The 22781-nt window shown below is 46.9% G+C and overlaps 1 pseudogene; it reads right to left on the bottom strand.

Annotated features, from left to right (window-relative positions):
• Window positions 1-9023: 9023 nt before the first annotated feature.
• LOC145360406 (exosome complex component RRP40-like) lies at window positions 9024-16534 on the bottom strand (annotated as a pseudogene).
• Between the last annotated feature and the right edge of the window lie 6247 nt (window positions 16535-22781).

Below are 22781 nucleotides of genomic sequence, written 5' to 3'. Positions count from 1 at the left end.
CAGGCCCTATTCCCCAAATATTTACCCTGCTAATCCCTCTAACCTACACATCCTGGGACACTAATTTAGCATGGCCAATCAACCCAACCTGCACATCTTTGGACAATAGGAGGAAACCAGAGCACCCGGAGGAAACCTACGCAGACACGGGGAGAATGTGCAAACTCCACATAGACAGTGACCCGAGCCGGGAATCGAACCCGGGTCCCTGGAGCTGTGAAACAGCAGTGCTAACCACTGTTCCACCGTGTCACTACCGTTGTCCTTGAACAGTATAGAATTATAGAAAGGATATTATTAAACTAGAAAGAGTGCAGAAAAGATTTACAAAGATGCTACCAAAACTTGATGATTTTAGTTACGAGGAGAGGCTGGGTAACCTGGGCCTTTTTTCACTGGAGGGTAGGAGATACTTGGGGGTCTGTAAGATAATGAGGGGCATAGATCAGTTAGATAGTCAACATCTTTTCCCAAAGGCAGGGAAGTCTAAAATTAGAGGGCATAAGTTTAAGGGGAGAGAGGGAACAGATACAAAAGGGGCAATGTTTAGACAGCTGCATGGGTAAGACTGATTTCGAGGGATTTGGGTCAAATGCGGACAACTGGGATTAACTTAGTGGTCAAAGAAAAAGGGGCAGTATGGACAAATTGGGCCGAAGGGCCTGTTTCCATGCTGTATGCCTCTGTGGCTCTTTGTCTATAACTGAGTGGCTTGCTAGGCCTTTTCAGAGGGCAGTTGAGAGTCCACCAAATTGCTGTGGCTCTGGAGTCATATGTAGGCCAGACTGGGTAAGGATGGATGGCGTGGTGGCACAGTAGTTAGCACTGCTGCCTCACAGCCACAGGGAACCAGCTCCGATCCCCGGCTTGGGCTATCGTCTGTGCGGAATCTGCATGTTCTCCCCTGTGTTCTCCCACTAATAAATAAACTTTACTCCTTCTGGCAGCAAGTTTCACATTCTGATCACTCAGGTCACTGGGCGGCACGGTGGCACAATGGGTTAGCACTGCTGCTTCACAGCTCCCGGGACCTGGGTTCGATTCCCGGCTCGGGTCACTGTATGTGTGGAGTCTGTACATTCTCCTCGTGTCTGTGTGGGTTTCCTCCGGGTACTCCAGTTTCCTCCCACAGTCCAAAGATGTGCGGGTTAGGTTGATTGGCCATGCTAAAGTTGCCCCTTAGTGTACTCGGATGTTTAGGTTAGAGGGATTAGTGGGTAAAATGTGTAGGGATATGCGGGGTAGGGCCTGGGTGGGATTGTGGTCAGTGCAGACTCGATGGGCCAAAAGGCCTCTTTCTACACTGTAGAGTTTCTATGATCCACTCTCTGGATAAGTTTCTCCTGAGTTTATTCGTGGCTGCCTTCGATATATAGAACATAGAACAGTACAGGCCCTTCGGCCCTTGATGTTGCGCCGACCAGTGGAACCAATCTAATGACCCTCTAACCTAAACTATTCCAATGTTATCCATATGCCTATCCACTGACCATTTGAACACCCTTAAAGTCGGCAAGTCCACAACTGCTGCAGGCAGGGCATTCCACGCCCTTACTACCCTCTGAGTAAAGAGAATATAATCCCTCATTGTCATCGCTCCAACATTTGGATGAATCTTTCTCATTTGTACCCTTTTAAAACATTTCATTTCGAAAAAAAATCTTTTGTAGGATGTGTGAGCATTGCTGGCAAGGTTGGCGTTTGTTTTCAATCCCTAATTGCCCCTTTGAGGAGGTGGTGATGGGCTGCCTTTTTAAGCTGCTGCGATCCGTGTGGTGTAGGTACACCCACACTGCTGTTAGGGAAGTGGTTTCAAGGTAGTTCAGACTCTGCGTGGCCTGTGCTTTGGAGGAGAACTTGCTGGTGATGACGTTCCCATGCTTCTGCTGTCCTTGTCCTTTTAGGTGGTAGAGGTTGCGGGTTTGGAAGGTTGAAGGCGTTTTGGTAAATTATTGTGGTCCATCTCGTAAATGGTTCACACTGTGCTGCCACTGTGCGTTGGAGGGGGAGGGAGTGAATGGTTGTGGATGGGGTTCACAGTCAAACAGGCTGCTTTGTCCCAGATGGTGTTGAGCTTCTTGAGTATGGTTGGGAGCTGGACTCATCCAGGCAAGTGGAGAGTATTCCACCACACTCCTGGCTTGTGCCTTGTAGATGATGGACAGGATTCGGGGAGTCAGGAGGTGAGTTACTCACTGCACGATTCCTCTCGTGGCTCTTGTAACCACAGTAATGGTAAGTCCTGTCCAATTAGACTTCTGGTACAGTGTTGCTCACCTAGTTACAGGAAGGATGTAAATAAGGTTGAAAGAGTGCAGAGAAGGATGTTGCTGGGTCTTGAGAAGCTGAGTTACAGAGAGAGATTAAATAGGTTAGGACTATTCCCTGGAGTGTAGAAGAATGAGGGGCGATTTGATAGAGGTGTTGATAGAGGGTAAAAGATTTGATAGAGGATAAAAGATTTGATAGAGGATAAAGAGATTTGTTAGAGGATAAAAGATTTGATAGAGGATAAAGAGATTTGATAGAGGATAAAAGATTTGATAGAGGATAAAGAGATTTGATAGAGGATAAAGAGATTTGATAGAGGATAAAGAGATTTGATAGAGGATAAAGAGATTTGATAGAGGATAAAAGATTTGATAGAGGATAAAGAGATTTGATAGAGGATAAAAGATTTGATAGAGGATAAAGAGATTTGATAGAGGATAAAGAGATTTGATAGAGGATGAAGAGATTTGATAGAGGATAAAGAGATTTGATAGAGGATAAAGAGATTTGATAGAGGATAAAAGATTTGATAGAGGATAAAGAGATTTGATAGAGGATAAAGAGATTTGATAGAGGATAAAAGATTTTGATGGGTATAGATAGAGTGAATGCAAGCAGGCTTTTTCCACTGAGGCTAGGGGAGAAAAAAAAAGAGGGCATGGGTTACGGGTGAAAGGAGAAAAGTTTAAAGGGAATATTAGGGGGGGCTTCTTCACGCAGGGAGTGGTGGGAGTGTGGAATGAGCTGCCGGATAAAGTGGTAAACGTGGTAAACATTTAAGAAAAACTTGGACGGGTTCATGGGTGAGAGGGGTGTGGAGGGATATGGTTCAAGTGCAGGTCAGTGGGACTAGGCAAAAAATGGTTCAGCACAGACAAGAAGGGCCAAAAGGCCAGTTTCTGAGCTGTAATTTTCTATGGTTCTATGGTCATTGTAAACCCCAGTATGTTGATGGTGGGTGTTTCAGCAATGGTAAAACCATTGAATGTTAAGGGTAGATAGCATTTCTTTGATGCAAATGTTATTTCTCACATACCAGGTATGATGCTGAGTTGGCACAGACCCAATGGGCCAAATGGCCTCCTTCTGCACTGTAGGGATTCTATGATTCTAAGGTCTGAAATGGTCTTCTATACTTTGCAATGAGACACCAGTAAAACAGGGAGATGAGAATATCTGTTTTTTTCCCCTTCTGACCCCTCTCTTGTTGCCTGGGAATAACAGAATAGTCTCCCTACAGCCACTCCTCATTTACCCCACTTCAGGCTCCCTTCCAGCTGATGGGATTGGGAACCCTCCCTCCCTGGACAATTCCAAAGCCTGAGATCAGAGTAGCCCCATCCCAAAGGTCAGGGATCAAGCTCAACACATCCTGTTACGGCAGCCTCCCTGCCTAACTGAAAGGCGGGAGATCTCGAGACGGGAAACAATCAGAGGGTCGAGATTCATAAGAGGATCATGTGTAGGGTGCTCCACAGCAGAATGGGACACCTGTGTTGTCCATCTAATGCTCAAACCCCCCCTGCCCCAAGCCCCATCCAGCTCTCGAGAGCTACCCTTCTTAATATGGACACCTACTGCACAGACACAGGCCAACTGTTCCATGTTAATGTTCCACATGGGCTCTCTCCCACTCATCTTGTGTGAATCCTATGGGCCTAACCTTCTTGTGGCTTCTGTTTGGTTTTTAGCCTGCGTCCGATAAGTCAGAGGCGGGGAAGAAATGACAGAATAAATTGCCTCAGTGTTAGAAAAAGCCGGAAGGATGTTGATGCGTTGGAGAGGGCGCAGAAGAGATTTACCAGGATGTTGCCTGGTTTGGAGGATATGGACTACGGAGAAAGGTTGAACAAACTTGAGTTGGAGTGTTGGAGGATGAAGGGGGGACCTGATAGAGGTTTACAAGATTATGACAGGCTTGGATAGAGTGGATAGTCAGTGTCTTTTCCCCAGGGTCAATTACTCAGGGGCACAGGTTGAAAATGAGAGGGGGAAAGTTTAAAAGAGATGTGAGGGGCAAGTTTTTCACACAGAAGGTGGTGAATGCATGGAACATGCTGCCGGAGGAGGTGGTAAAAGTGGATTCTATAACAATGTCCAAGAGGCATCTGGATAAACGCATAAATAGGCAGGGAATAGAGGGGTATGGACTACATGCAAAGAACAAAGAACAACACAGCACGGGAAACAGACCCTTCGGCCCAACGAGCCCGCGCCACCATTTCAACATTGTGAGTTCCCTCTTCCACCCATGACCCTTGTCTACTCTTATGGAACTCCACATTGGAAACCAGATTGAGGGGAGACTAATTTAGGGACAATTTGTTACACCAATCAGCCTAAGAGCACATCTTTGGGGTGTGGGAGGAAACCGGAGCGCCTGGAGAAAACCCACGCAAGCACGGGGAGAATGCGCAAACTCCCACAGACACTGACCCAAATCCATGTCTCTGCACAGCAATCAGTGATAGTCACTGAGCTGTCGTGTTGCCCGTCAGTCGGTCCAGTTTAAGCGTACACTAACGACGTGAAGCACTAGGCTACTCTCTCAGCAACATCCAAGAGCTGCCCTCGTACGACCCACCGCGCGTATGCCCCTTGTTGGACAACAAGGCGGACCGAAGAACCTGTGGATTAAAAGAGAAAAACATCAATAACATGCACATCTTATGCAAACATTCAAGGGAATCCCCAGAAGCTCAAAAGTAAAACAAGAGAGCCAGGAAATATGTTCATAGAGGCAAAAAATAAATAAATTAGAGAGGTATCCATGATAGCACAGATGTGGTGGGCCGAAGGGCCTGTTCCTGTTCTGTGCTGTTCTTTGTTCTTTGAGTCAATGTGGTTGGTGTTAGAATAACTTTGAGCTGATCCTCCGCAGTAATAAACAATGTTTTAGGGTCTTAAATAATTTCTGCGTAATTTCACTGAATAAGTTTTACGGACTGTAAAAAGATTACTATCAATTTTGCTTCATAATGATTAGTCCTCGCTACCAATTGGCACTGTAGCAACGTAGCCTGGCCAGCACTGCAGGGAACTGCACAGGTCTGAGGACCCTGGCTTTCATCACTGCCGCTCAGCTACTCGCTGAGATCACTGATTGCCTTCACAATCCCACTATCAGTCTCTAGTGGGAGTCAGAACCCCACGCTGTGTGGGTCCCACATTTGAATGGAGAGACCCATTTTGGGGTTACAGAATGGTTGCACTTCCCTGCTTTGATTTGGCTTGATTTATTATTGTCACGTGTATTGGGATGCAGTGAAAAGTGTTGTTTCTTGCACAGACACAGCATACCATTCATAGAGAAGGAAGCAAGAGAGTGCAGAATGTAGTGTTACAGGGTGCAGAGAAAGTTCAACTTAATGCAAGAAAGGTTCATACAAAAGTCTGATAGCAGCGGGGGAGAAGCTGTTCTTGAGTCGGTTGGTACGTGACCTCAGGCTTTTGTATCTTTTTCCCAATGAATAAAGGTGGAAGAGAGAAAGAGTGGGGTGCATGGCATCCTTAATTATGCTGGCTGCTTTGCCAAGGTGGCGGGAAGTGTGGACAGAGTCAATGGATGGGAGGCTGGTTTGCTGGTTTGGTTAGGGAGGCTGCCCTAGTGGCAATAAATACATGAAAATGCCCTCAATGATATGGTGGCACAGTGGTTAGTCTGGGCACAGTCTCAAAATAAGGGGGTTGGGGGGGCAGTTTAGAACAGAGTTGAGGAGGAACTTCTTCACTCAAAGGGTGGTGAATCTCTGCCCGTTGAAGTGGTGGAGGCTACCTCGCTGAATATGTTTAAGTCACGGGTAGATAGGTTTCTGATAGACAGGGGAATTAAGGGTTATGGGGAGAAAGCGGGAAAATCAGATCAGCCATGATCTTATTGAATGGCAGGGCAGGCTCGAAGGGCTAGATGGCCTACTCCTGCTCCTATTTCTTATGTTCTTGTGTTAGCGCTGCTGCCTCACAGTGCCAAAGTCCTGAGCTCGATTCCCAGCTTGGGTCACTGTCTGTGCAGAGTCTGCATGTTGTCCCCGTGTCTGTGTGGGTTTCCTCTGGGCGCTCCGGTTTCCTCCCACAGCCCAAAAAACGTGCTGGTTGGGGTGCATTGGCCGTACTAAATTCTCCCTCAGTGTACCCGAACAGGCGCTGGAGGGTGGCAACTAGGAGATTTTCACAATAAGAACATAAGCAATAGGAATAGGCCATCTAGCCTCTCGAGCCTGCCCCGCCATTCAGCAAGATCACGGCTGATCTGAACTTCATTGCAGTGTTAATGTCAGCCTACTTGTGACACTAATAAATAAACTTTAAAGTTAATGTGTTGTGAGCGAGTGGGAAGTAACACTCTAACCTAAGGTTGAGCATTACAATTTTTCTTCTTGGCCAAGAGGCCTGCTCACTTTATGACTGTTACACAGATAAATGTCAGTTAGACATTGATAATCCTTCTGATGTTTTAACTTTAATCCTAAGCAGCATTCACGCCATGATTAAAATCTCAATTTGATAGCCTGAACTGAAATCTATGTTACGCAAAAACATAATTACACGCCAAAGCCAGCAAAACCACAGTAACCAGCAAAAGACTGACTGCACACACAAGCCTTCATCGAGGTCACACTCTTACATTGAGGACATCTGCTAGGTCTATTGATTTAACTCACTTCATCAGGCGCCTTGGTTAATTGGATGTCCTTATTATGACTTCTGATATACAACGAAATTCCCACACTCCTACAGTCCGGTGATGCGTGGGTTAGGTGGATTGGCCAGCCTAAGTTGTCTACCTGATAGTTCATGGGATCTGAGTAGCTCTGGCCAGAGCCAACATTTATTGCCTCATGTCTAGTTACCCCTGAGGAGGTGGTGGGGGGCTGCCTTCTCGAACCGCTGCGCTCCATCTGGTTTAGGTACACCCCCAGTGCCGTTTGGGAGCAGAGTTCCAAGATTGTTAACCAGCGACAATGAAGGAGCAACGATATATTTCCAAGTTAAGACGGTGAGTGGAGTGGGGGGGTAGCTTGCAGGTCATGATGTCCTCATGTGTCTGCTGCCCTTGTCCTTCTATATAGTAGAGGTTGCATGTTGGAAATGTGCAAACTAGAAGTGGTAGTAGCCCATTTGACCTTCGAGCCAGCTCCGCATTTTATTCTTATCTTGGCTGATCATTGAATTGAATATCCTGATTGGGCAGCACGGTAGCACAGTGGTTAGCACTGCTGCTTCACAGCTCCCGGGACCTGGGGTTCGATTCCGGGCTCGGGCCACTGTCTGTGTGGAGTTTGCACGTTCTCCTTGTGTCTGTGTGGGTTCCCTCCCTCAGTCCAAAGATGCTAAAAATTGCCCCTTAGTATCCTGAGATGTGTAGATTAGCGGGTGAATATGTAGAGATATGGGGGTAGGGCCTGGTGGGACTGTGGCGGGTGCAGATTCGCTGGGCCGAATGGCCTCCTCCTGCACTGTAGGGTTTCTAACTTCTAATACCCCCTCTCTCCATATCCCTCAATCCCTTTAGCCCCAAGAGCTATATCTAATTTTTTTCTTGAAATTGGACAACATTTTGGCCTCAACTACTTTCTGTGGTTGTGAATTCCACACATTCACCACCCTCTGAGTGAAGAAATTTCTCTTTGCCTCAGTTCTAAAGGAAGAAGAAGCCTTGGTGAGTCTCTGCAGTACCTCTTGTAAATGGTACACACGGCATCATTGCGCACAATGATGGAGGGAGCGGGTGTTAGTGAATGTGGTGCCAATTAAGTGGGGCTGCTTTGTCCTGGATGGTGTTGAGCTTCTTGAGTGTTGCTGGAGCTGCACCCGTCCAGACAAGTGGGGAGTATTCCATCACACTCCTGACCTGTGTCTTTGGAGATGGTGGACAGGGTTTATGGAGGTAGGAGATGAGGCGATTGCTGCAAAATTCTCAACCTTTCACTTCTTCCTGTACCATAGTGTTTATGTAGATGTTGGCGTGTTCAGTTCCTGATCAATGTGAATCACCAGAATTCTGACAGTGGGGAATTCAGTGATGGTAATATTGTTGAACATAAAAGGGAGATGGGTAGATTCTCTCTGGTTGGAGAAGATCATTGCCTGGCATTTGTGTGCTGTGGGTGCTTTAGTTTCCAGTAAGCAATATGTTTATTTGTTTAAAAAGTCTTTAGACAAACTGTTTAATAATCCAGACTTTTCTTTTTAGGCAGCATTGCTTGTCTCTTCAATGAGTCCAAAGATGTGGGGTTTAGGTGGATTGGCCATGCTAAATTGCCCCTTAGTGTCAAAAGATGTACAGGTTAGGTGGATTCAGCATGCTAAATTGCCTCTTAATGTCCAAAGATGTACAGGTTAGGTGGATTGGCCATGCCAAATTGTTCCTTAGTGTCCAAAGATGCGTAGATTAAGTGGATCGGCCATACTAAATTGCCCCTTAGTGTCCAAAGATGTGCTGGTTAGGTGGATTGGCCATACTAAATTGCCCCTTAATGTCCAAAGATGTGCTGGTTAAGTGGATTGGCCATACTAAATTGCCCCTTAGTGTCCAAAGATGTGCTGGTTAGGTGGATTGGCCATGCTAAATTGTTCCTTCATGTCCAAAGATGTTTGGGGAATTAGTGGAGTAAATACATGAGGTTGTGGGGATAGAGTGAGGGTGGGCTGGAGTAAGATGCTCTGTCGGAGAGTTAGTACAGACTCAATGGGCTGAATGGCCTCTTCTGCACTGTAGGGATTCCATGGATGAGCAGTTGGAGGCCATTCGTTCAAGTTCCAGATGTCCTTGCTGAATCAAATGTGTCCTGGGTTAGTGGCGCATTTTTGGGCAGTTTTTTGAGGACTAGTTCCCTGTACTCTGTGGTCGTGTTCCCACAGCTCTCTGCACATTAGCGACCAGTGTAGTGCTCTTGACTGTTCTGAATTCCGTCCATTCATCCCAGTCTCAACGGGGTACAATTCTCAGCAATTCTTCAAGGCTTTGCAGTGTGGAGAGAGCAGCTTGCGTGCAATACTCACCCAAGTTTTAAATAATAATCCATCCCATCCAATCATTCCCATCCCACAGAACCAGCCACAGTGACCAATGCAAAGAAGCTCTTACTGACCACATCAAACTGTGCAAAATACAAGATCTCCTGAGTAAACATTTGGTGTCGCTTTGTCGCTCTGTCAAGTATTTAAATGTGACAATGAAACTTGCTCACTGCCAACATCAACTTTGTATATATCACCAGACTTTGTAGCCGCAGTTCCCATCACATATTCTCCTTTAGCTAGTACACCCTGCTTCTGCTGTGAATCCACATGGCGAGGCGATGGCCCAGTGGTATTATCGCTAGACTATTAACCCAGAAACTCAGCTCATATTCCGGGGACCCGGGTTCGAATCCCGTCACGGCGGATGGTGAAATTTGAATTCCATTAAAAAAAATCCGGAATTAAGAGTCTGCTGGTGACCACAAAACCATTGTTGGAAAAACTCATCCGGCTCACTTTAGGGAAGGAAATCTGCCGTCCTTACTTGGTCTGATTCCACAGCCACAGCAATATGGTTGACTCTCAACAGACCTCTGAAATCATAGGATCCCTACAGTGCAGAAGGAGGCCACTCGGCCCATTGAGTCTGCACCAACTCTCGGAAAGAGCATCTTATCCAGGCCCATCCCCGCATCCTCGTGACCCTGTGCACTTAGCACGGCCAATCCACCCAACCTGCGCATCTTTGGACACTAAGGGGCAATTTAGCATGGCCAATCCACCTAACCTGTGCGTCTTTGGATAATAAGGGGCAATTTAGCATGGCCAATCCATCTAACCTGTGCGTCTTTGGATAATAAGGGGCAATTTAGCATGGCCAATCCACCTAACCTGCGTATCTTTGGACACTAAAGGGCAATTTAGCATGGCCAATCCACCTAACCTGTGCATCTTTGGATAATAAGGGCAATTTAGCATGGCTAATCCACCTAACCTGCGCATCTTTGGATACTAAGGGGCAATTTAGCATGGCCAATCCACCTAACCTGCGCATCTTTGGACACTAAGGGGCAATTTAGCATGGCCAATCCATCTAACTGCGCATCTTTGGACACTAAGGGGCAATTTAGCATGACCAATCCACCTATCCTAAGTATCACTAGACTGTGGGAGGAATGATGTGGAGATACCAGCGTTGGACTGGGGTAATCACAGTAAGAAGTCTCACAACACCAGGTTAAAGTCCAACCAGTTTATTTGGTAGTAACCCCACAAGCTTTCGGAAACGGTGTTCCTTCGCCAGGTGTGTGGAAAGTTCTGATCAGAGAAGGGCGTATAAAGGCACACACAGTTTACAGAATACTGATCAGAATGCAGGTTAGCTGTAAAGACTTGCATTCTACAGAACTTTTCACACACTTGACAAAGGAACAGTGTTTCCAAAAGCTTGTGGGTTTACTATCAAATAAACTAGTTGGACTCTAACCTGGTGTTGTGAGACTTCTTACTGTGGGAGGAAACCAGAGCACCCAGAGGAAACTCATGCAGACACAGGGAGAAAGTACGAACTCCACACAGACAGTGACTCGAGGTCGGAATCGAACCCGGGTCCCTGGCGCTGTGAGGCTAACCCACTGTGCCACCCACTACTTGTGTTAACTTTGCATTTTGTGATTATCTACTGACACCACAAAGAACATAGATTTCATTATTTTCTGTACCTCCCTCTGGCAGAGAATAATTAAGAAGAAAACACAATTGATCATATTGATAATCCTTTACCTAAAATCATTTTTTTAGGTAATGAGTTTTGTCTAGGTTCTCATTTCCACAGCCACGTTTCCATCAAATAACAGGAACTATACAATAGAACCACGAGTCCAGAAAGCAACACACAGGCACAAGAGTTTCTCTGCTGCTCCTCTCTGATATTTTGTAATTCAAGTTTTGGCAAATTCACTTTTGAAAGAAGGGGGCAACATGGCTTTATAGAAGTTTTTTGTAGAACCCTACAATGCAGAAAGAGGCCCTTCGGCCCATCGAGTCTGCACCAAACACTATCCCACCCAGGCCCTACCCCCATATCATACCCACTAATCCCTCTAACCTACACATCCCTGGATACAAAGGGGCAATTTCTTAGCACGGCCAATCAACCTAACCCGCACATCTTTGGACTGTGGGAGGAAACCCACGCAGACACGAGGAGAATGTGCAAACTCCACACAGACAGTGACCCGAGCCAGGAATCGAACCCAGGACCCTGGAGCTGTGAAGCAGCAGTGCTAACCACTGTGCTACTGTGCTACCCATGCTGCTTTACAGCGTGAGGGACCTGGGTTCAATTCCCGGCCAATCCACCTAACCTGTACATCTTTGGACACTAAGGAGCAATTTAGCATGGCCAATCCACCTAACCCGCACATCTTTGGACACTAAGAGGCAATTTAGCGTGGCCAATCCACCTAACCCGCACATCTTTGGAAACTAAGGGGCAATTCAGCATGGCCAATCCACCTAACCCACACATCTTTGGACACTAAGGGGCAATTTAGCATGGCCAAACCACCTAACCCGCACATCTTTGGACACTAAGGGGCAATTTAGCATGGCCAATCCACCTAACCCGCACATTTTTGGACACTAAGGGGCAATTTAGCATGGCCAATCCACCTAACCTACACATCTTTGGACACTAAGGGTCAATTTAGCATGGCCAATCCACCTAACCCATCCAACTTTGGACACTAAGGGTCAATTTAGCATGGCCAATCCACCTAACCCACCCAACTTTGGACACGAAGGGTCAATTTAGCATGGCCAACCCACCTAACCCGTCCAACTTTGGACACTAATGGCGGAATTTCACGGCCTCACTCGCCCCAAAACTGTAAAATCCCACCCAAGGTCAACGACCCTTCCCGTTGCCCGCCCCTCGCCCGCTCCGACTCTCGTGGCGGGTGGGGCGGTAAAATTCCTGCCCCAGTGAGGAAACCGGAAGAAACCACGCAGACACGGGGAGAACATGCAAGCTCCACACAGACGGTCACCCAAGGCCGGAATCGAACCTGGTGCTGTGAGGCATCTGCTCTGCCCATGAGGCTGTTGGAGTGGTGGGGGAGGGGGGGGGGGGGGGGAGGGGGGGGGGGGGAGGGGGGGGGGGGCGGGGGGGTTGGTTGGCGGTTCTGGTGGGGCGGGCGGCGGGGGCTGGCAAAAGCTGTTCCGCACCTAAAGCGGCCCTCCTAAAGGGGGCGAGTTGGAGCCACTGCACCCCCCCCCCCCTCCCCTCAACGACCACCTCCAAAAATCCTGAGGAAGTGTATAACATGACAAATCCAAGCCTTTTCTCATTTCAGTGATTGACAAGTCCTTTGCGAAATGATCTGAGCGGAAATAATAATAAAAAAAGAGACCGGCTCCATGCTGCGTTGTGGGGGGGGGGTGATGTTTATTAATCTACTCTTTATTTTGTAAGCGTGTCATGTGCTCCGCGAGCAGTAATGAAGATTAAGAGGACCATCATTCATTAAACAGTATGCATGCTACTGCTGTGATTAAGGAGCTCACATCCTTCCCATTGGCCTACTTGTACGATTATTTTAACCTGTCAGAGTGTAGATGAGTATAAAATAGTCTCATCAGACTGTCTTTAAATGCTTGGGTTTTCTTAAAAAGAGAGGCTTTTCCTTGCATCCTTCTCCTGTGTGAATTCTTGAGGAGCTTGACAAATTATTACCCGCGATTTGTACTGCTCATCTGTCCATCTATTCACCAAAACCGCTGACTTCAGATTATCGGGTGTAGTGACACAGCCAGACAATCAAACATTTCACGGGCCTTAGATGGTGGAAAGAGAGGGCTATGTTATCTGCGGGGGGGGCATCAGTTCTTTTTCAATGAGTAAAGGAATTAAAATGTATTTACGTATCCTTCGTTTAGTCTTTGGAGAACGGGGAGCACTTCTGTAGAACGGGTTAGTCGCAGAGCAGAACCGACGGCAACCCAAAGAGAAAATCGCAGCGTGTCTGGCAGCATCTGTGAGGAGAGAAAAGACCTGACGTTTTGCGTCCAGGTGACCCTTTGTCAAAACTCATTTCTCTCCTTACAGACGCTGCCAGACCTGCTGAGGTTTCCCAGCGTTTTCTCTTTCGGTTTGAGGTTCCGACAGTCACAGTGATTAGAATCTACAGCGGGGTCCCCAAGAAGGAGAAAATTCGTATGCGGCTTGGCATGTTATGTTCATGGCAAGGTGCAAGGGTGGCGCAGTGGTTAGCACTGCTGCCTCACAGCGCCAGGGTCCCCGGTTCAATTCCAGCCTGGGTGAATGTGTGAAGTTTGCACATTCTCCCCGTGTCTGCGTGGGTTTCCTCCGGGTGCTCCGGTTTCCTCCCACAGTCTGAAAGACGTGCTGGTGAGGCGCATCGGCCGTGCTAAATTCTACCTCAGTGTACTGTAACAGGTGCCAGAGTGTGGATTTTCACAATAACTTCATTGTGGTGTTAAGGTAAGCCTAATTGTGACACTAATAAATAAACTTTAAACTAATGGCAGGGTAGAATTCATGATCAGCTTTGTTAAAAGGTCACAGGGTAAAGACTCACAGAATTGTTACGGTGAAGAAGGAGGCCATTCGGTCCATCATGCCTACGTTGGCTCTCCAAATGAGCATCATGACTTAGTGCCCTTCCCCTGCCTTTTCCCCATATCCCTGCACATTATCTCGATTCAAACAATCACCTAATTCCCTCTTGAGTGCTGAGATTGAACCTACGTCCACCATACTTCCAGACAGAACTTTCCAAACCCCAACCACTATGAGAAAAAAAGTTTTATCTCACAATTGGATGGCACAGTGGCACAGCGGTTGGCACTGCTGCCTCACAATGCCAGGGACCCGGGTTCAATCCTAGCCTGGATGACTGTGTGGAGTTTGCACACTCTCCCCGTGTCTGCGTGGGTTTCCTCCGGGTGCCCCAGTTTCCTCCTACACTCCAAAGATGTGCAGGTTAGGCTGATCGGCCATGCTAAATTGCCCCTAATGCCGGAGGGGGGATTAGCTGGGTGAATGTATGGGGTTAGGGGAATAGGGCCTGGGTAGTATGTGGTCAATAAAGGGCCGAATGGCCTCCTTCTGTTCTATTGGGATTCTCGGATTCTATGGCAAATCACATTTGCTTTTTTGGTAAATCACCTTAAATCTATGCCCTCTCGTTCTTGATCCTTTTACGAGTTTCTCCCTGTCCACTTTGTTCACTCTGTCCAGCTCCCTCATGATTTTGCACATCCCTACCGGATCTCATTCTTCCCTCCAAGGAGAACAGAACCCAAACTTTCAGGTGCCAACGTACCTGGGCTTTGCAAATCATCTTCCTGTCAGCCATTGTGGGAACTCCAATACTTTGTTCAATCTCTCATAGGCGTCCACCTAACCCGCACATCTTTGAGCACTAAGAGGCAATTTAGCATGGCCAATCCACCTAGTCCACACATTTTTGGACACTAAGGGGCAATTTAGCAGTGTCAATCCACAAAACCTGCACATCTTGGGACACTAAAAGCAGATCGACTTCTATGGATGCTAGATTTCCAGCCTTTTGACATCCCTGGGCTGAGATCCAGGCAAACGCCTGCCTTCTTACCTCTCAAACAACAGTCTCAGAGAAAGGTATCTCCTCAATCAGCAGAATTTTGGAGAAATAAATCTAGTCTCTGACAGATCCCAGTCTCTAAGCTTCACAGACTCAGAGCTGTTTCTAAACAGCAACTGAATTTGAGATCTCTGTAGACACCTAGCTGTACTCAATCACCTGCGATTACTTTCAATCAACCCAATCAAATACAACATTGTAAAACCTCAGAGGAACACTCAGAACAACAGGATTGCATTAGTTCAGATTAAAAACAAACACTTTAGCAATTAGGAGCAATTATGTTGCTGCAGTAACAGTTTAAGATGTTGGTTATAGACCCAGCGGCACTGATAGAATGGAAGGGACTGCTCTAAAAACAGCCTGCACAGACTGAAGGCACACTGAACTGGAAGGGTATGTTTACCAATTCCTTACTCGAAGGAAACTCAGGTCAGTGGTAGAGTTACAAATCATCTCATCACCAAGGTTCATTGAGTGGGACTCTCCAATGGGATTGCGGGATTGGTGGATTCATCTCGGCAATCCCCACTGGTGTGTGGTTTCACATTTGATATGGTATTTTGATGGTGGGGGCACCATAACTCAGGTTATCCCTTGACCTGTCCACCCAATGTCCATACAGGGATGCTTCAGAGGCAAGGACATATAACAAGAGCAGGAACCCAGATAAATCTTCCCTCCAACTTCACTCAACGCCAAATTCACTGTTCTCACAGGCAGTGGGGGCACTCAAGAGCTCTAAGTTCACAAGGGGAGGTGATGGCCTAATGGTATTATCGTCCATTAATGCAGAAACTCAGCTAACGTTCTGGGGACCTGGGTTCAAATCTCGCCATGGCAGTTAGTAAAATTTGAGTGCAATAAAAAAAATCTGGAATTAAGAATTACCGATGACTGTGAAACCATTGTCAGAAAAACCTAGCTGGTTCACTAATGTCCTTTAGGGAAGGAAATCTGCCGAGCTTACCCGGAGTGGCCTAGATGTGACCCCAGAGCCACAGCAATGTGGTTGACTCTCAACTGCCCTCTGAAATGGTCTAGCAAGCCACTCAGCTCAGAGGCGAGGTGGGGATGGGCATTAAAAGCTGGCCAGCCAGCGACACCCACGTCCCTTGAATGAATAGAGAAAGAAGGGCAATGTACAAACGGATGCATCAGACTGTTGGGAACATCATACCGTCCAGAACATCCGCACACCCATTGCTCTGCGTCACTGGCACTTCTGTGGAATTCCTATTGCTACCCCATCCACCACCGCAACCCCCCCCACCACCCAACCCCCATCACAGAAACCAGCTACTTCAGCATATAGTCCTGCTGTGCCAAAGGAAATGATTGACTCTTTCACCTATCAGATAGCGCGTTAAACTGAGGCAAACCTCACGGCACCATTTCAACTGAAAGTAGGCGGTCAACCCCTAACAAGCAAATAAAACAAAACGTCAACTCACTCACTCCATTGTTGCTTGTGGGAGCTTGCTGTGCGTAAACTGGTTGCCTTCATTGTTTCCGACAAATTCAGCGTGTCCGCTACGTCTCTCACCAGATGCACCACGGAAAGCCTCCTTTCCGGTTGTATCGCAGCTCGGCTCCTGCTCCGACCAAGAACTCCCATTATCCCCGGCCCGGCCCAGGGTGCACTCCAGCATTTCCCGGTGACGAGGATTGCCTTTGACGGGGAACTCCAGCGACAAGGGTGGGACCGGAGGGTGCCGTGGCAGCCCAGTAGCGGGCCGGCTTCACCACCGTGTAACACACGGCGGTTACATGGAAAATCCCGCTCCTTGTTCAAACATCGAGGGATTGAGTTTAGGAGTCGGGAGGTAATGCTGCAACTTTATAAGACCCTTGTCAGGCCTCATTTAGAGTATTGTGCGCAGTTCTGGTCGCCTCACTATAGGAAAGATGTGGAAGCTATTGAGAGGGTACAGAGGAGATTTACAAGGATGTTGCCTGGATTGGGAGGCATGCCTTATGAAGTTAGGTTGAGGGAGCTGGGACTCTTTTCCCTGGAGAGACAAAGGTTGAGAGGCGACCTGATAGAGGTTTACAAAATGTTGAGAGGAATAGATAGGGTGGATTCTCAGAGGCTATTTCCCCGGGTTGAAATGGTTGCTACGAGAGGACACAGATTTAAGGTGCAAGGAGGGAAGTTCAGAAGTGATGTTAGGGGTAAGTTTTTCACTCAGAGGGTGGTGAGTGAATGGAATCGGCTGCCGTCAGTGGTGGTGGATGCGAACTCGCTGGGGTCTTTTAAAAGACTTCTGGATGAGTATATGGGGTTTAATGGGATTGGGGGTTATAGATAGGTCTGTAGGTTGGTAGGTGTTGATGTGATCGGCGCAACTCGTGGGCCGAAGGGCCTGTTTGTGCTGTAGTGTTCTATGTTCTATGTTCTATGTTCTATGTCTTCTCCACATGCCTGTGCTGTACATCCGAACTTCATGGATGTGGAGGCATTGGAAAGGGTGCAGAGGAGGTTTACCAGGATGTTGCCTGGTTCGGTGGGAAGGTCTTATGGGGAAAGGCCGAGGGACTTGAGGTTATTTTCGTTAGAGAGAAGAAGGTTAAGAGGTGACCTAATTGAGGCATACAAGATGATCAGAGGGTTAGATAGGGTGGACAGTGAGAGCCTTTTTCCTCGGATGGTGATGGCTAACACGAGGAGACATAGCTTTAAATTAAAGGGGGGTAATTATAGGAGGGATGTCAGAGGTAGGTTCTTTACTCAGAGGGTAGTAAGGGCGTGGAATGCCCTGCCTGCAGCAGTTGTGGACTCGCCAACTTTAAGGGCGTTCAAATGGTCAGTGGATAGGCATATGGATAATATTGGAATAGTTTAGGTTAGAGGGTCATTAGATTGGTTCCACTGGTCAGTGCAACATCGAGGGCCGAAGGGCCTGTACTGCGCTGTAATGTTCTATGTTCATGGCCTCTGCAACTTTGACCAATAAAATTCATTATTCATGAGGTGAATGAAATTAGCCAAAGTGAAGATCACAATATCAACTCTGTGAACTTCCTCCTTTGGGTCCTCGCTCTTCCCACATATTCACATATTCTGGTCATTGCTATCCTCTAATCTGTTGGTTATCCATTCCTAGGTTTGACATTTGAGCCCCAATGCTTTGACCTTCTGCATTCGTCACTTATAAAGATTGTTGACCTGTGTTTTGTTTTCTCTGCAAGTCACGGTGACACAGTGGTTAGCATTGCTACCCCACAGCGCCAGGGTCCTGGGTTCGATTCCCGGCTCGGGTCACTGTGTGAAGTCTGCATATTCTCCCCATGTCTGTGTGGGTTTCCTCCATTTCCTCACACAGTCCAAAGATGTGCAAGTTAGATGCATTGGCCATGTTAGATTACCCTTTAGTGTCCTGGGATACATAGGTTAGATGGATTAGCAGGTTATGGGGGTAGGGATTTGGTGGGATTGTTTTCAGTGCAAACTCAATGGGCCGAATGGCCTCCCTCTGCACTGTAGGGTTCCTCCATCTATGTCAAGGTGTTGAATTTGGATTCTAGCCCCACCCTCAGACTAGTTGTCACTCCTGTCAAAACGTCGTTTACTTGTCTAGATGTCATACCAAGATCCGAACCACCTCTCCGTCTCATGGTCCAGGTTAAAGATCGAAAAGCAAAGGATTCCTCTTCCCAATCTTCTCAAAATGATGAGTAGGACATGTTATTTCAACATGAGGATTGTGTGCAGGGGCATACAGTAAATGGTAAAACACTTAGGAGCATTGACATACAGAGGGATCTGGGCGTACAGGCCCACAGACCCCTGAAAGTGGCAATACAGGTGGATAAGGAGGTCAGGAAGGATTAGAGCAACATAGAATCCCCACAGTGTAGAAGGAAGCCATTCAGCCCATCGAGTCTGCACTGACAACAATCCCATCCAGGCCCTATTGATGTAACCCCACGAATTTACCCCAAAGGTGTGCTATTAAGCTGATTGGAGGTAATAAATTGTCCCTAAATTAGTTTTCCCTCGATGTGGATTGCCATAAAACAATAGATGAGGGTCATGGGTGGAGGGGGGACTGGTAATGTTAAAATGGCGGCGCGGGCTCGTTGGGCCGAAGGGCCTGTTTCCCGGGCTGTTTTTGTTCTTTGTTCTTTGTTGTAATTCCTCTGACACTAGGCTCAATTTAGGTGTCAAAAATATTTTGTCATATTTAAGTATTTTAATTGGTAAAAGTTATGCTTTTTTTATATTGTAACTGTTCTGAAATAAAGTTTGATTTGATAAAAGCTTCCTAGTGGGTCAATTGACTCATACCTGGAGTGAAACACCTTATCCTCACACTAAAGCCAATATCATGGGTAGAATCATAGAAACCCCACAGTGCAGAAGGAGGCCATTCAGCCCACTGAGCATACACTGACAAAAATCCCACCCAGGCCCTATTCCTGTAACCCCATGTATTTACCCTGCTAATCTCTCTTATATTAATGGACAATTTATAATGGTCAATCAACCTAACCCACACCTCTTTGGAGTGTGGGAGGAAACTGGAGCACCCGCAGGAAACCCACGCAGATATGGGGAGAATGTGCAAACTCCGCACAGACAGTGACCCAAGGCTGGAATTGAACCCGGATCCCTGGCGCTGTGAGGCAACAGTGCTAACCACCGTGCCACCGTGCTGCAGCTGTTTGCCTTTATTGGCCAGGTCATTAAGTATAGAAGTTGGCAAATTATGCTGCAGCGGTATACTCTGATGTCTGTTCCGATACACCGAGGGAGAATTTAGCATGGCCAGCCACCCTAACCAGCACGGGTGTGGGGGGAAACCGGAGCATCTGGAGGAAACCCACGCAGACACGGGGAGGGCATGCAGACTCCACACAGTCTCCAAGCCAGGAATCAAACCCTGGTCCCTGGTGCTGTGAATAAACAATCCTAATTTATTCAACTTCTCCTTATAGCCAACAGCCTCAGGACCAGGCAACATCAGTCTCTCCGAAGCATCCTTCTGATAGTGTGGCAAGAAGAATTGTACGCAATATTCCAAATGTGGTCTAAATAAAGTGAGGCAGTGCTAATCACTGTGGCACTGTGGTTAGATGGATTGGCCATGCTAAATAGTCCTTTGGTGTCCAAAAATGTGTAGATTAGGTGGATTGGCCATGCTAAATTGCCCCTTAATGTCCCAGAGTGTGTAGGCTAGGTGGTTTGACCATGTTAAATTGCCCCTTACTGTCCAAAGTTGTGCAGGTTAGGTAGATTGGCCATGTTAAATTGCCCCTTACGTTCCAAACTTATGCAGATTAGGTGGATTGGCCATGCTAAATTGCCCCTTAATGTCCCAGAGTGTGTAGGCTAGGTGGTTTGACCATGTTAAATTGCCCCTTACTGTCCAAAGTTGTGCAGGTTAGGTAGATTGGCCATGTTAAATTGCCCCTTACATTCCAAACTTGTGCAGATTAGGTGGATTGGCCATGCTAAATTGCCCCTTAGTGTCCAAAGATGTGCAGGTTAGGTGGATTGGCCATGCTAAATTGCCCCTTAATGTCCCAGAGTGTGTAGGCTAGGTGGTTTGGCCATGCTAAAATGCCCTTTTGTGTCCAAAGATGTGCAGATTAGGTGGATTGGCCATGCTAAATGCATGGAGTTATGGAAATACAGTGAAAAGTCTGACAACACCAGGTTTTAGTCCAACCTATTTATTTGATAATATACTCACAAGCTTTCAGGGTTAGCCCCTTTGTCAGGTGAATGGAGAGTTCTAGCCTCAGACAGAGCATATAAAGCACAGACAGTTTAGAGATTACTGATTAGAATGCGAATCCTTACACCTAACCTGCTGTTCAAGACCTGAAGTGGCCACTTCAGGTCTTGAACAGCAGGTTAGGTGTAAGTATTCGCATTCTAATCAGTAATCTCTAAACTGTCTGTGCTTTATATGCTCTGTCTGAGGCCAGAACTCTCCATTCACCTGACGAAGGGGCTAACCCCGAAAGCTTGTGAGTATATTATCAAATAAATAGGTTGGACTAAAACCTGGTGTTGTCAGACTTTTCACTGTGTTTACGCCAGTCCAACGCCGGCATACCCACATCATGACTGTTATGGAAATAGGCAGGGATGAGCCTGGGCAAAATGCTCTTTCAGAGTGTCGGTGCAGACTCGATGGGCCGAATGGTCTCCTTCTAAACTGTAGAGATGGTATGGTTCCATGAAAAGCATTGGGGATCTGAACTCATCCTTTTGTACCTTTCCAAAATGGATGACCATACAATTACTCGCATTAAATTGCATCTGCCACCTATCTGCCCATTCGTCCAACTTTGATTCATTCTCCTAAAGTCCCTTATCGTCACCCTCACCGCATACCAATCCCCTAATCACATACTGGGGTGTGATATTTATATATTTTGCATTTTAAACGATCGCTGTGAAGGCGAATCTCAGTTGCTGTCACGGTCCAACTCAAACCAATGGTTCATTTAAGATTGAAAGGTCACTCCTGGAGACAAAGCTAAAGAAACAATGAGGAGATAAGGTCAAACAAGAAGGAAGTGGCTCAGCATTGCTACGTCCATCAAGATAACACCACAACAAACAGATTAATTCATCTCATGGTTGACTGAAGGTTGAGCCGTGACGTGCTGCTAAGTGACAGATACAAATATTGACAAACACACACGTAACATCCCCTGATGCGCGGTTCACTTAGAAAGGGTGCTGTCCCAGTCTGTAAGTAAGCCATGGAGATCGTATGTCAATCCTTGGTCTGTGATGCATTGTCTGGTCTCACCCACTGAAAGGGTAGGAATGTTTTAATTGTAATGAGTAATGTGGTGTATGATTTTCAGTGCCAGGGTGTTGCTGGTTGTGTAGACTGGACGTGCCAAAGACTGGCAGGATACTTGTCCTAGCTGCAACGGGCAAGGTACGGACCATACCCAACTAGCAAAGCAACGTCCAACATTAGATATGATTCCGTGATGGGACAACATTTGCTAAATAATCTTCACTGTGCCAAGAATTACATTGATAACCGATTTAAAATTGTCAGTCAAGCTCACAGTATGATGCATTGTGTGTGTACTGGAAGCTACATATATTAGTGCACGGGGCCCTGACAGAAAGAACAGATACACACATTGCGGCTGTTTCAGCTAAACAAAATAAGTGACAGTCATCCCCTGACTCATTCCTCAGGGCAATGTCTTGATGAATCAGCGTTAAACTGCCTGGTTTAAATTTCAAAAATGGTTTGGTAAGTAACTGCCTGTCACCTGGTGCATTCACCATGGAAACGCCTTGAACAATCAAAGTTTATTTCAATCCATTGACATTGGGATTCTTACAAAGTGCCCTGATCAGTGCAAGGGACCCAGGTTCAATTCCGGCCTTGGTTCACTGTCTGTGTGGAGTTTGCATGTTCTCCCCGTGTCTGCATGGGTTTCCTCTGGGTGCTCCGGTTTCCTCCCACAGTCCAAAGATGTGTAAGTTAGGTGGATTGGCTATGCTAAATTTTCCTTTGGTGTCCAAAGATGTGCAGGTTAGGTGGACTGGCCATGCTAAACTGCCCCTTATTGTCCAAAGATGTACAGGTGAGATGGATTGGCCATGCTAAATTGTCCTTTGGTGTCCAAAGATGTGCAGATTAGGTGGATTGACCGTGCTAAATTGTCCCTTAATGACTCAAAGTGTATAGGCTAGGTGGATTGGCCATGTTAAATTGCCCCTTACTGTCCAAAGATGTGCAGATTAGGTGGATTGGCCATGCTAAATTGCCCCTTAATGGTGTGTGGGCTGGGTGGATTGGCCATGCTAAACACATGGAGTTACGGGAAGAGGCAGGGATGAGTCTGGGCAAGATGCTCTTTCAGAGAGTCGGTGCAGACTCAATGGGCCGAATGGTCTCCTTCTATACT

Source organism: Carcharhinus amblyrhynchos, chromosome 31 (assembly GCF_965287045.1).
Source record: "Carcharhinus amblyrhynchos chromosome 31, sCarAmb.v2.hapA, whole genome shotgun sequence".
Lineage (NCBI taxonomy): Eukaryota > Metazoa > Chordata > Chondrichthyes > Carcharhiniformes > Carcharhinidae > Carcharhinus > Carcharhinus amblyrhynchos.
This window is presented reverse-complemented; position numbering and strand designations above follow the sequence as displayed.